Here is a 12715-nt window from a genome sequence, read left to right as displayed (position 1 = left end):
CTCTCTAGAGTTTAGAAGAATGAGAGGCAATCTCATTCAAACATTCAAAATTCTTACAGAGCTCAACAGGGTAGATGCAAGAAGGATGTTTCCCCTGGCTAGGGAGTCTTGAACACAGTCTCAGAATAAGGGTCACGCCATTTAGGACTGAGGTGAGGAGGGATTTCTTCACTCAGAGGGTGGTGAATCTTTGGAATTCTGTGCCTCAGAGGGCTGTGGAGGCTCAGTCATTGAGTATGTTCAAGACTGAGATCGACAAATTTCTACACATTAAAAACATCAAGGGTTACAGGAATAGGGCAGGAAAATGGCATTGAAGTGGAAGATCAGCCATGATCTCATTGATTGGCAGAGTAGGCTCAAAGGGCTGAATGGTCTACTCCTGCTCCTGTTTCTTATGTTCACCACAAATTAGACGGCTGGCCCATTAATAGCGCTAACAGGGAATCCCTCTTGCAGCTAACTCTTGTTCAACTGTGAATAGTTGCAGAGGGTGTTTACTGGACCTGCAAGGTCCAAGTTTCCTGAATGTGCATCAAATCAGCCGGAGAGGCTGTTTTCCATCATGATCTACCCTCGGTGAAAGCTTCCAGTGTATGCACGGCACAACTCTGCTCACATCCTTCCCAGCATGTGTTGCCATACGGACCACACCGGAAGTGACCAAGAGTGCTGTGCTCTCCATTTTGAGACCCTCCAAATTCTGTAGCACCAACTCCAGTGATGCTGAGCTCATATACATCATTAGCTCTTGTTAATCTGCCCTGCCATTTTCAAAGATTTGTGCATAAACAGCCCCAGGTCTTTCTGTTCTTGCATCCCCTTTAAAATTGTCTCATTTCACTTATATTGTCCCGCTTCATACTCTTCCTCATACTTTTCTGTGTTGAATTTAATCTGCCATGTGAGATAAGAAAAATCCCTAGACTTGCTTTTCAAATAAACCTGAGCTTCCTATCGTTCTAAGGAGTTTATTAGAGGTTTTGCTGAGGAACTGGTTTGTTTTTTTACTGCAGGTCAGTTATGAACGTCTCTTTTGTTATGGGAAAGTAGCCTGCACTGGCTAATTAAACCACCTGTTACGAACATGTGGTAAGCAGTGCGGGTAACTTCCACTCCTCACCTCCCAACTGACCGCAATTGTGTTTTGTTACAAATGGTGTATCAGTCCCCGGGTGTTTTAGGGTCAAATAAACTGGTTTTCTCGTAGGTTAAAAAAGAAGATAACGATTTATTTAAAACAATTGCTGGTCAATGGTAACCCCTAGGATGTTGATAGTGGGGGATTCAGCGATGGTAATGCCATTGGAATGTCATGGGGAGATGGTTAGATTCTCTTTTGTTGGAGATAGTCATTTCCTGGTATTTGTGTGGCCCGAATGTTACTTGCCACTTATCAGTCCAAGCCTGGATATTGTCCATGTCTTGCTGCATTTCTACACGGACTGCTTCAGTATCTGAGGAGTCGCGAAGGGTGCTGAACATTGGGCAATCATCAGCAAACATCCCCAGTTCTGACCTTATGATTGAAGGAAGGTCATTGATGAAGCAGCTGAAGATGGTTGGGCCTAGGACACTAGCCTGAGGAACTCCTGCAGTGATGTCCTGGAGCTCAGATGATTGATCTCTAACAACTATAACCCTTTTCCTTTGCGTTAGGAGAGTTTTCCCCTTGATCCCCATTGACTTCAGTTTTGCTAGGGCTCCTTGATGCTATACTCGGTCAAATGCTGCCTTGATGTCAAGGGCAGTCACTCTCACCTCACCTCTTTTGCCCACGTTTGAACCAAGGCTGTAATGAGGTCAGGAGCTGAGTGGCCCTGGTGGAACCCAAACTGAGTGTCAGTGAGTAGGTTATTGCTAAGCAAGTGCCGCTTGATGGCACTGTTGATGACACCTTCCATCACTTTACTGATGATTGAGAGTACACTGATGGGGCGGTAATTGGCCAGGTTGGACTTGTCCAACTTGTCTGACTTTTTGTGTACAGGACATACCTGGGCAATTTTCCACATTGCTGGGTAGATGCCAGTGTTGTAGCTGTACTGGAACTGCTTGGCTAGGGGCGCAACAAGTTCTGGAGCACAGGTCTTCAGTACTATTGCCGGAATATTGTCAGAGCCCATATTCTTTGCAGTATCCAGTGCCTTCAGTCGTTTCTTGATATCACGCGGAGTGAATTGAATTGGCTGAAGTCTGGCATCTGTGATGTTGGAGACTTCAGGAGGAGGCCGAGTTGGATCATCAACCCGGCACTTCTGGTTTAAGATTGTTGCAATCTTATCTTTCGCACTGATGTGCTGGGCTCCCTCATCATTGAGGATAGGGATATTTGTGGAGCCACCTCCTCCAGTTAGTTGTTTAATTGTCCACCACCATTCACAGCTGGATGTGACAGGACTGCAGATCTTAGATCTGATCCGTTGGTTATGGGATCGCTTAGCTCTGTCTGTCTCATGCTGCTTACGCAGTTTGGCATGCAAACGATCCTGTGTTGTAGCTTCACCAGATTGACATCTCATTTTGAGGTATGCCTGGTGCTGCTCCTGCATTCTTCATTGAACCAGGGTTGGTCTCCTGGTTTGATAGTAATGGTAGAGTAAGGGATATGCCGGGCCATGAGGTTCCAGATTGTGGTTAAGTACAATTCTGCTGCTGCCCCACAGCGCCTCATGGATGCCCAGTTTTGCATTGCTAGATCTGTTCGAAATCTATCCCATTTAGCATGGTGGTAGAGCCACACAACATGATAGAGAGTATTCTCAATGTGAAGGCAGGACTTGGTCTCCACAAGGACTGTGCGGTGGTCACTCCTACCAATGATGGCATCTGCAGCAGGCATATTGGGGTGAGGATGAGATCAAGTATGTTTTTCCCTCTTGTTGGTTCCCTCAACACCTGCCACAGACCCAGTCTAGCAGTTATGTCCTTTAGGCCTCAGCCAGCTGTGGTGCTACCGAGCCACCCTTGCTGATAGACATTGAAGTCCCCCACATTCTGCAACCTTGCCACCCTGAGTGATTCTTCCAAGTGGTGTTCAACATGGAGGAGTACTGACTCATCAGCTGAGGGAGGGCGGTAGGTGGTAATCAGCAGGAGGTTTCCTTGCCCATGTTTGACCTGATGCCATGAGATTTCATGGGCTCTGAAATCGATGTTGAGGACTGCCAGGGCAATTCCCTCCCGACTGTATACTACTGTGCTGCCACCGCTGCTGGATCTGTCCTGCTGGTGGGACAGGACATACCCAGGGATGGTGCTGGCAGTGTCTGGAAGGTACGATTCCATGAGTATGAATATGTCAAACTGTTGCTTGACTAGTCTGTGGGACAGCTCTCCCACAAGCTTGTAAGGAGGACTTTGCAGAGTCGACAGGGCTGGGTTTACCGTTGTCATTTCCAGTGCCGAGGTCGATACCGTGTGGCCCATCCGGTTTCAATGCTTTTTCTATTGAATTCGTAGTGGTTAGATAAACTGAGTGGCTTGATAAGCCATTTCAGAGGGCATGTAAGAGTCAAGCACATTATTGTGGGTCTGGAGTCACATGTAGGCCAGACCAGGTAAGGACAGCAGATTTCCCTTCCCTAATGGACATTAGTGTACCTGATGGGTTTTTGCCATAATTGACAATGGTTCCATGGTCATCATTAGACTAGCTTTTAATTCCAGATTTATTAATTGAATTCAAATTCCACATTCTGCTGTGGTGGGATTCAAACCCATGTCCCCAGAGCAATAACCTGGGTCACTAGTCCAGTGACAATACCACTGCCACTGCCTCCCCCTGCCCACTCTCTGCTTCCTGTCTGTTAACCAATCCTCTATCTATGCTGATATATTACCCCCAACACCATGAGCCCTTATCTTGCCTATTTATCTTTTATGTGGCATCTTATCGAATACCTTTTGAAAATCCAGGTATACTGCATCTATTGGTTCCCCTTTATCTACCCTACTCTGCTGGGGCATTCTTTAAATCAAATTCAAACCAAATACCAATTCCTTGGTATAAGCAATCAGGGGTGACAATTGTTGAAATTTCTTTTGCTCGAGTGGTCACAGGAACTTGCCAATATCCTTTTCATAAGTCAATTTTACTAATGTAGGTGGAGCTTCCTACTCGGTCAATGTCATTCTTAATACGAGGGATTGGGTATGAGTCTTCGGGTTACTGCATTAATTTTGCAGTAATCAAAGCAAAGTCTAGTTGATCCATTAGGTTAGGGCACTAATACAATAGGGAAGCTCCAGCTGCTTTGGCTGGTTTCACTTAAAAAGTTGTCCAGCATATATTTGATTTCTGTGTGGACCTGAGTCAATTTGTCAGGTCTCAATCTGTATGGGTTTTCTTTTATAGGTGGGGTCTCTCCTACATCTACATTGTGCATTGTTAAGGATGTGCACCTGTTTGGCATAGGTCATCATACACACATCTTGATGATACTCAATTGAATGCAACAATGTGCATCATAACTGGAAGCTTCCATTCAACACCCCTGCCCTGGCTTCCTGTCCTCGCAAGCATCACTTTCCCACACATCCGCTGACTGATGAAAACCCACAAGCTGGTTGAAACCATCCGTGCTGCACCTCTCACACCACTCCATAATGACATGCTCTATCCACCGACTGCCCACCTTCCATCTGAGCACCCCATAACGAGCAAGCTTCCTGAGTAAGATATACCAGCAGACATCCTTTGGATCAGGAAATGCGAAATACATAAGGGCGGCACAGTGGCGCAGTGGTTAGCACCGCAGCCTCACAGCTCCAGCAACCCGGGTTCAGTTCTAGGTACTCACTGTGCGGAGTTTGCAAGTTCTCCCTGTGACTGTGTGGGTTTCTGTTGGGTGCTCTGGTTTCCTTCCCACAGCCGAAGACTTGCAGTTTGATATGTAAATTGGCCATGGAAAATTGCCCCTAGTGTAGGTCGGAGAATGGTGAGGATGTGGTAGGGAATATGGGGTCAATGTAGGATTAGTATAAATGGATGGTTGTTGGTCAGCACAGACTCGGTGGGCTGAAGGGCCTGTTTCACTGCTGTATCAATAAAATAAAATACAAGAAGTCACTAACAAATTCCTTGTGACAAACCCTATCCGTTGAATGGCAGGCTTTGAACTACCACAGTGAGAGCAAGTCCTTGCTTAAACAGGTTCAGGATAAGCCAGGGCTCCTGTGAAGCCAACCTCCACCCCTGGGGCCTCAGTACAAACCCCTTATGCATTTTTGGAGAGACATAAACAACGTTGCACGTTACCGAGGAGTGTCCCGTCTACATACTAAGTGGCAGGCTAATCACCTTAAATTCCAACAAATGAGGAGACTAATGCTTGGCTCTGGGGACTTGCATTCACTAAGTACTAAAAGGATGTGCATCCCGGTTTGTGGGTCTTGAGTCACATGTAGGCCAGACCAGGTAAGGACAGCAGATTTCCCTTCCCTAAAGGACCACTTGAACTCCCTCAGCAAAAAAAAAAGCAGTGTTGCTATGTCCTGTCTCTGCTAGCCGGAGATAGTTGAATATGGTGTCTAAACTCCTTAATATTTCTATATTTTTCAATTTTATGGTGGGGTTTCGATTTGAGAATTTTCTGGGTTCTCTTCTTCTCTAGACCTCTTCATTAGGGCTGCCTTCCTCTCTTGCTCTTACTATTTGGCATACATTTACTGGTCTATCTGGTTCCTGGCCATGGTATTGTTTTAGTATATTGATGTTAAAAAATGTTTGCTTTGTCCTCCGGCCTGGTTATTAATTAGGTTCACCTCACTGACCTTTTTTCCTGACATTGTATGGGCCAGTGAATCTGGCTTTTAGGCGTTCACCCTGTAGCAGTACCAGAACTTGGTCCCCTGGTTTAAATTCTTGGGCTGCAGCCTTTTTGTCTGCCTGTCTTTTCATGGACTGCTGAGATGTTTTCAGGTGTCCTTTTGCTACAGAACAGGCTTTAAAAAGTCTCTCTCAGAAAGTGAACACATAATTTAGTAGTGAGGTTTCCTCCCTTTGATCCAGGAATTTTTCTTTAATCAGTTTCAGGGGGCACCTCACCTCATGCCCAAAACACAATTCAAGTGGGCTAAAGCCTATGGATTCGTTTGGTGACTCATTGGTAGCAAACAGCAGGCAAGCTATTCCTTTATCCCAGTCATGGAGGTAATCACAGCAATATGCTCTGATCGTGGTTTTCAGGGTTTGATGGCATCGTTCCAGAGCCCCTTGAGACAGTGGGTGGTATCTTGAAGATTTCAGCTGTTCAATACTACTACTTTGTGGAATGTTCAGGCCATGAAATTAGTTCCTTGATTGGACTGAATTTCTTTGGGCAAACCGTATGAAAAATTGGGTCAGCCCCTTGACCACAGCTTTGGCAGTAATTTTCCTTAAGGGTATGGCCTCTGGGAATCAAATGACCATATCCATGATGCTTAGGTGGCATTGGTAACCTGTTCTAGTTTTAAGAGGGGTCCCACACAATCAGCCAGAACTCTGGTGAAGCAGGGATGGGGCTTAGTGAAGCAGGTTTGATAGTGGGTTGTGGTTTCCCAACAATCTGGCAGGTATGGCAGTTTTTGCAGAGGTTAACCACATCTTTGTGGATTTGAGGCCAGTAACAGTGTCAGCTTATCCGTGCCTGAGTCTTTCTGACACCCATGTGTACAGCCATAGCGATTTAATGGGCAATCCTCAGAATCTCCCGATGATATTTATGGGGAACTACAATTTGGTGGACCACTTTCCACTCCTCCACTGCAGGTCACTCAAGAGATCTCCATTTTCTCATTATTACTCCATTTTTGAAGTAATAACATTCAGGCTTTTTCTCTGCCTCTGCCTCAGAGCAGGCTGTCTGCACCATTCTTTTTCACTCAGTGTCTACCGTCTGGGCTTCAATTAAAGAAGATTTACTGTATACTTCCTTCTCTTCCCCGAAGTCTCCAAAAATTGTTTCAGCCAGCCAGTCCTCAGGGCCATCTGGCTGAATAACTGGCTCAGCTTGCTCTGTTGGAGCTCGCCTATCCGTGGACCTAGTTACCACACAGTCAGGGAATATTCCAGGGACTTCTTCCTTTACTTGTTCTGTCTCCTTGGTCTCATATGATTGATCTAAGACCATTGGGGTTGCTATCACTTTATCTCCAGCCAAATTATTGCCTAACAGCAAATCTATTCTGGCAAACTATGAACAACCTCTACAGTAACTGGTCCAGATACTAGGTCAGATTGCAGGTGGAACTGATAACAGGGCACTGACATGTATCTTCCTTTGATGCCTCTTGCCAGAACCTTCACCTTGAGTGAGCTCTCTGGGGAAATGGCCATACCTTTACCTAGTATTAAAGGTTGAGTGACCCCTGTATCTCAGAGCAGGACAATGGAACACAGGAACATAGTGACTGCAACAACTACCGTGGAATCTCCCTGCTCAGCATAGTGGGGAAAATCTTCACTCAAGTCATTTTAAACAGGCTCCAGAAGCTGGCTGAGCATGTCTACCCTGAGGCATAGTGCGGCTTTCGAGCAGAGAGATACACCATTGACATGCTGTTCTCCCTTCGCCAGATACAGGAGAAATGTCGCGAACAACAGATGCCCCTCTACGTTGCTTTCATAGATCTCACCAAAGCCTTTGACCTCGTCAGTAGACATGGTCTCTTCAGAGTGCTAACAAAGATCGGATATCCACCAAAGCTACTAAGTATCATCACCTCATTCCATGACAATATGAAAGACACAATTCAGCATAGCGGTGCCTCATCAGACCCCTTTCCTATCCTGGGTGGCGTGAAACAGGGCTGTGTTCTCGCACCTACACTGTTTGGGATCTTCTTCTCCCTGCTGCTCTCACATGCATTCAAGTCTTCAGAAGAAGGAATTTTCCTCCACACAAGATCAGATGACAGGTTGTTCAACCTTGCCCGTCTTAGAGCGAAGACCAAAGTACGGAAGGTCCTCATCAGGGAACTCCTCTTTGCTGACGATGCTGCATTAACATCTCACACTGAAGAGTGTGTGCAGAGACACATCGACAGGATTGCGGCTGCCTGCCACGAATTTGGCCTAACCATTAGCCTCAAGAAAACGAACATCATGGGACAGGCCATCAGAAATGCTCCATCCATCAATATCGGCAGCCACGCTCTGGAATTGGTTCAAGAGTTCACCTACCTCGACTCAACTATCACCAGTAACCTGTCTCTCGATGCAGAAATCAGCAAGTGCATGGGAAAGGCGTCCGCTGCTATGTCCAGACTGACCCAGAGGGTGTGGGAAAATGGCGCACTGACACAGAACACAAAAGTCCGAGTGTACTAAGCCTGTGTCCTCAGTACCTCGCTCTATGGCAGCGAGGCCTGGAAAATGTATGTCAGCCAAGAGTGACGTCTCAACTCATTCCATCTTTGCAGCCTCCGGAGAATCCTTGGCATCAAGTGGCAGGATCGTATCTCCAACGCAGAAGTCCTCGAGGCAGCCAACATCCCCAGCATATACACCCTAATGAGCCAGTGGTGCTTGAGATGGTTGACCATGTGAGCCGCATGGAAGATGGCAGTATCCCAAGGATGCATTGTACAGTGAGATCGTCACTGGTATCAAACACACCGGCCGTCTGTGTCTCCGCTTTAAAGAGGTCTGCAAACACGACATGAAGTCCTGTGACATTGACAGGCGGGCAGCCATAAAGGCGGGGCTAAAGTGTGGCGAGTCGAAGAGACTTAGCTGTTGGCAGGAAAAAAGACAGAAGTGCAAGGAGAGAGCTAACTGTGTAACAGCCCCGACAATCAATTTTATCTGCAGCATCTGTGGAAGAGTCTGTCACTCTAGAATTGGCCTTTATAGCCACTCCAGGCGCTGATTCACAAACCACTGATCACCTCTAGGCGCTTACCCATTGTCTTTTGAGACAAGGAGGCCAAAGAAGAACAAAGAAGGATTCCAATGGATTTTCTTGACTCATTAGAGGGGTATAGGGACATCTTTCCCTAAAACAAATTTCTGATAATTTTCAGAAGTCTTTTCTACTTCTGCTACCTCTATAGTGATATTCTGTGAGGGGTCCATTACTGTGGGTAGGGTTACAAGCTTGTCTGCCTTTTTCCTGCTTGGGCATCCTTCTCTAGACTAGCCTTGTGAACTCCTACAAAATTTACTGGGTTCCTCTTTAACTTCTAACAGTCACCTTTTACATGCCCTGTTTTAGTGCAATGGGAACACACAAGTCTGTGAAAGACATTCCTGCTCTCTGCATTTTCTTTCCTTAGTGGTGGAAGGTTTCTTGCATTCTCACCTTTGATTCCCTTTTCACTAGCACCCCATCATTTATCATTATTATCCCACTTTCTGTCCTTCCCAGACTACTGGGATTATTATGGAAGGGTTTTCCCTGAAAAAAGGATTTATGAGTAAGCTCAATTGACTTCCATTGTAGCAGCTTCTCTTACCCTTGTAAGTATTTGCTTCTCAATATGAGTCTTATATTAAGGGGGATACTATTTTTAAACTTTGCGAGTAAAATTACTTCTCTCAAATTTTCATATTAGAGTTCTAACTTAGCCACTGCTGGCATAGGTCAGCAGTTTATTAACACTCCCCTTCACACGCACCTTGTATTTGATAAAGTAGTGTGTGGTTAATCCATCAAAGATTACAAGCTCGACATCCAGCAATCGAAAGCCATATGTTTAATTCTTTCAAGTTCGATAAAGTTTTGGGCAGGTCTTTTCCGAGCATTTTGAAACAGTTGCCGACAAGCTTCAGGGACTAACTCATATACATTTAATATAGCAGTTTTAGTCTGCTCGTAACTGAAGAAGCTTTCTTCTGATAACATGGAATGAGCTGCATGAGCTCTATCCACCATTTCGTTTTGTAAGAGGAGGGTTCAATATTCTTTTAGCCAATTTAGCCTGGTAGCTATTTTTTCAATAGAGGTAAAGTAGGACTCAACTTCCTCCTTGTTGAATTTTGGCACTAATTGTGATATCTCAACACATCAAAGTTTTGCACTGAATTGGGGATAAGGTTTCAGTGGCTGGTGGCATTCTCACCGTGTGCTTGTAGCCTTTCTGACTCAAACTTATGTGCCAATACCTCTCCTCTTACCTTCTACAATTTTATCTCCTCTTTGTTCAACTGAAATTGCATTTCTTCTCTTTTCAACTGCAATTGCATCTCCTCTTTTTTCAACTGCAACTCCTCTCTTTCCTTCTGTATTCTAGCTAGGGCTATCCTTTCATTTTCAGATTCCATGCTTGCTTCTAATGGTTCTGGTCTAAGATTAAAATGGCTAGCTCGATTCTTCACTATTTCAGATTTCTTTATTTTTTTGTTTGGAAACACAGAAACATAGAAAATAGGAGCAGGAGTAGGCCATTTGGCCCTTCGAGCCTGCTCCACCATTCATTATGATCATGGCTAATCATCCAACTCAGTAGCCTGTTCCAGCTTTCGCCCCATACCCTTTGATCCCTTTAGACCCAAGAACTATATGTAACTCCTTCTTGAAAACATTCAATGTTTTGACCTCAACTGCTTGGTAGCGAATTCCATAGGCTCACCACTCTCTGGGTGAAGAAATTTCTCCTCATCTCAGTCCTGATAGGTTTACCCCGTATCCTTAGACTATGACTCCTGGTTCTGGACTCCCCCACCATCAGGAACATCCTTCCTGCATCTACCCTGTCAAGTCCTGGTAGAAGTTTATAGGTTTCTATGAGATCCTCCCTCACTCTTCTGAACTCCAGCGAATATAATCAGAACCAACTCAATCTCTCCTCACAAGTCAGTCCCGCCATCCCAGGAATCAGTCTGGTAAACCTTTGCTGCACTCCCTCGAGAGCAAGAACATCCTTCCTCAGATAAGGAGACCAAAACTGCACACAATATTCCACGTGTGGCCTCTGTAAAAGGCCCTATATAATTGCAATAAGACATCCCTGCTTCTGTACTCGAATCCTCTCACTATGAAGGCCAACATACCATTTGCCCTTTTTACCACCTGTTGCACCTGCATGCTTACCTTCAGCAACTGGTGTACAAGAAGACCCAGATCTCGCTGCATATTCCCCTCTCTCAGTTTATAGCCATTCAGATGATAATCTGCCTTCCTGCTTTTGCTACCAAAGTGGATAACCTCACATTTATCCACATTATACTGTATCTGCCATGCATTTGCCCAATCACACAATTTGTCCAAATCACCCCGAAGCCTCTCTGCATCCTCATCACAATTCACCCTCCCACCCAGTTTTGTGTCATCTGCAAATTTGGAGATATTACATTTAGTTCCCTCATCTAAACCATTAATATATTTTGTGAATAGCTGGGGCCCCAGCACCGATCCCTGCAGTACCCCACTAGTCCCTGCCTGCCATTCAGAAAAAGACCCGTTTATTCCTACTCTTTGTTTCCTGTCTGCCAACCAATTTTCTATCCATCGCAATACACTACCCGTAATCCTATGCACTTTAATTTTACATGCTAACCTCTTATGTGGACTTTGTCGATAGCCTTCTGAAAGTCCAAATAAAGCACATCCACTGGCTCCCCCTCATCAACTCTACTAGTTACATCCTCGAAGAATTCTAGTAGATTTGTCAAGCGTGATTTCCCTTTCATAAATCCATGCTGACTCTGTCCAATTCTACCACTGTTCTCTAAGTGCTTTGCTATAAAATCTTTGATAATGGACTCTAGAATTTTTCCCACTGCCGACGTCAGGCTGACTGGTCTACAATTTCCTGTTTACTCTCTACCTCCCTTTTTTAAATAATGGGGTTACATTAGCTACCCTCCAATCTGTAGGAACTGTTCCAGAGTCTATGAATCTTGAAAGATCACCACCAATGCATCCACTATTTCTAGGGCCACTTCCTTAAGTATTCTAGGATGTAGATTATCATGCCCTGGGGATTTATCGGCCTTCAATCCCATCAATTTCCCCAACACCATTTCTCAACTAGTACTGATTTCCTTCAGTTCCTCCCTTTTACTAAACCCCGTGTTCCCCAACATTTCTGGTAGGTTATTTGTGTCCTCCTTTGTGAAGACAGAACCAAAGTATGCATTTAGTTGGTCAGCCATGTCTTTGTTCCCCATAATAAATTCCCCTGTTTCTGACTGTAAGGGACCTACATTGGTCTTCACCCATCTTTTTCTCTTCACATACCTAAAGAAACTTTTGCAGTCAGTTTTTATGTTCCCCTCAAGCTTACTCTCGTACTCTATTTTCCACTTTTTAAACAATCCCTTGGTCCTCCTTTGCTGAATTCTAAACTGCTCCCAATCCTCAGGTCTGTTGTTTTTCTGGCAAATTTATATGTCTCTTCCTTGGATCTAATGCTATCTCTAATTTCCGTTGTAAGCAATGGTTTGGCTACCTTTCCCATTTTACTTTTGCGCCAGACAGGGATAAACAATTGTTGCAGTTCATCCATGCTCTCTTTGAATGTTTGCCATTGCCTATCCACCATCATCCCTTTAAGTAACGTTTCCCAGTCCATCATTGCCAACTCATGCCTCATACCTTCGTAGTTTCCTTTTTTAAGATTCAGGACCTGAGTCTCAGAATCATCTACGTCACGCTCCATCTTTATGAAGAATTCTATCACATTATCGTCACTCATCCCCAAGGGGTCTTGCACAACTAGATTGTCAATTATTCCTCTCTCATTACACAATACCCTGTCTAGGATGGCCTGTTCTCTAGTTGTCAGT

At 44.9% G+C, this 12715-nt stretch overlaps 1 protein-coding gene across 2 annotated transcripts in view; it reads left to right on the top strand.

Moving 5' to 3' along the window:
* LOC137375966 (organic cation/carnitine transporter 2-like) overlaps window positions 1-12715 on the top strand; it is a 158117-nt gene that overhangs the window by 100657 nt on the left and 44745 nt on the right. The window lies entirely within an intron of this gene.

This window comes from Heterodontus francisci, chromosome 12 (assembly GCF_036365525.1).
Source record: "Heterodontus francisci isolate sHetFra1 chromosome 12, sHetFra1.hap1, whole genome shotgun sequence".
Lineage (NCBI taxonomy): Eukaryota > Metazoa > Chordata > Chondrichthyes > Heterodontiformes > Heterodontidae > Heterodontus > Heterodontus francisci.
This window is presented reverse-complemented; position numbering and strand designations above follow the sequence as displayed.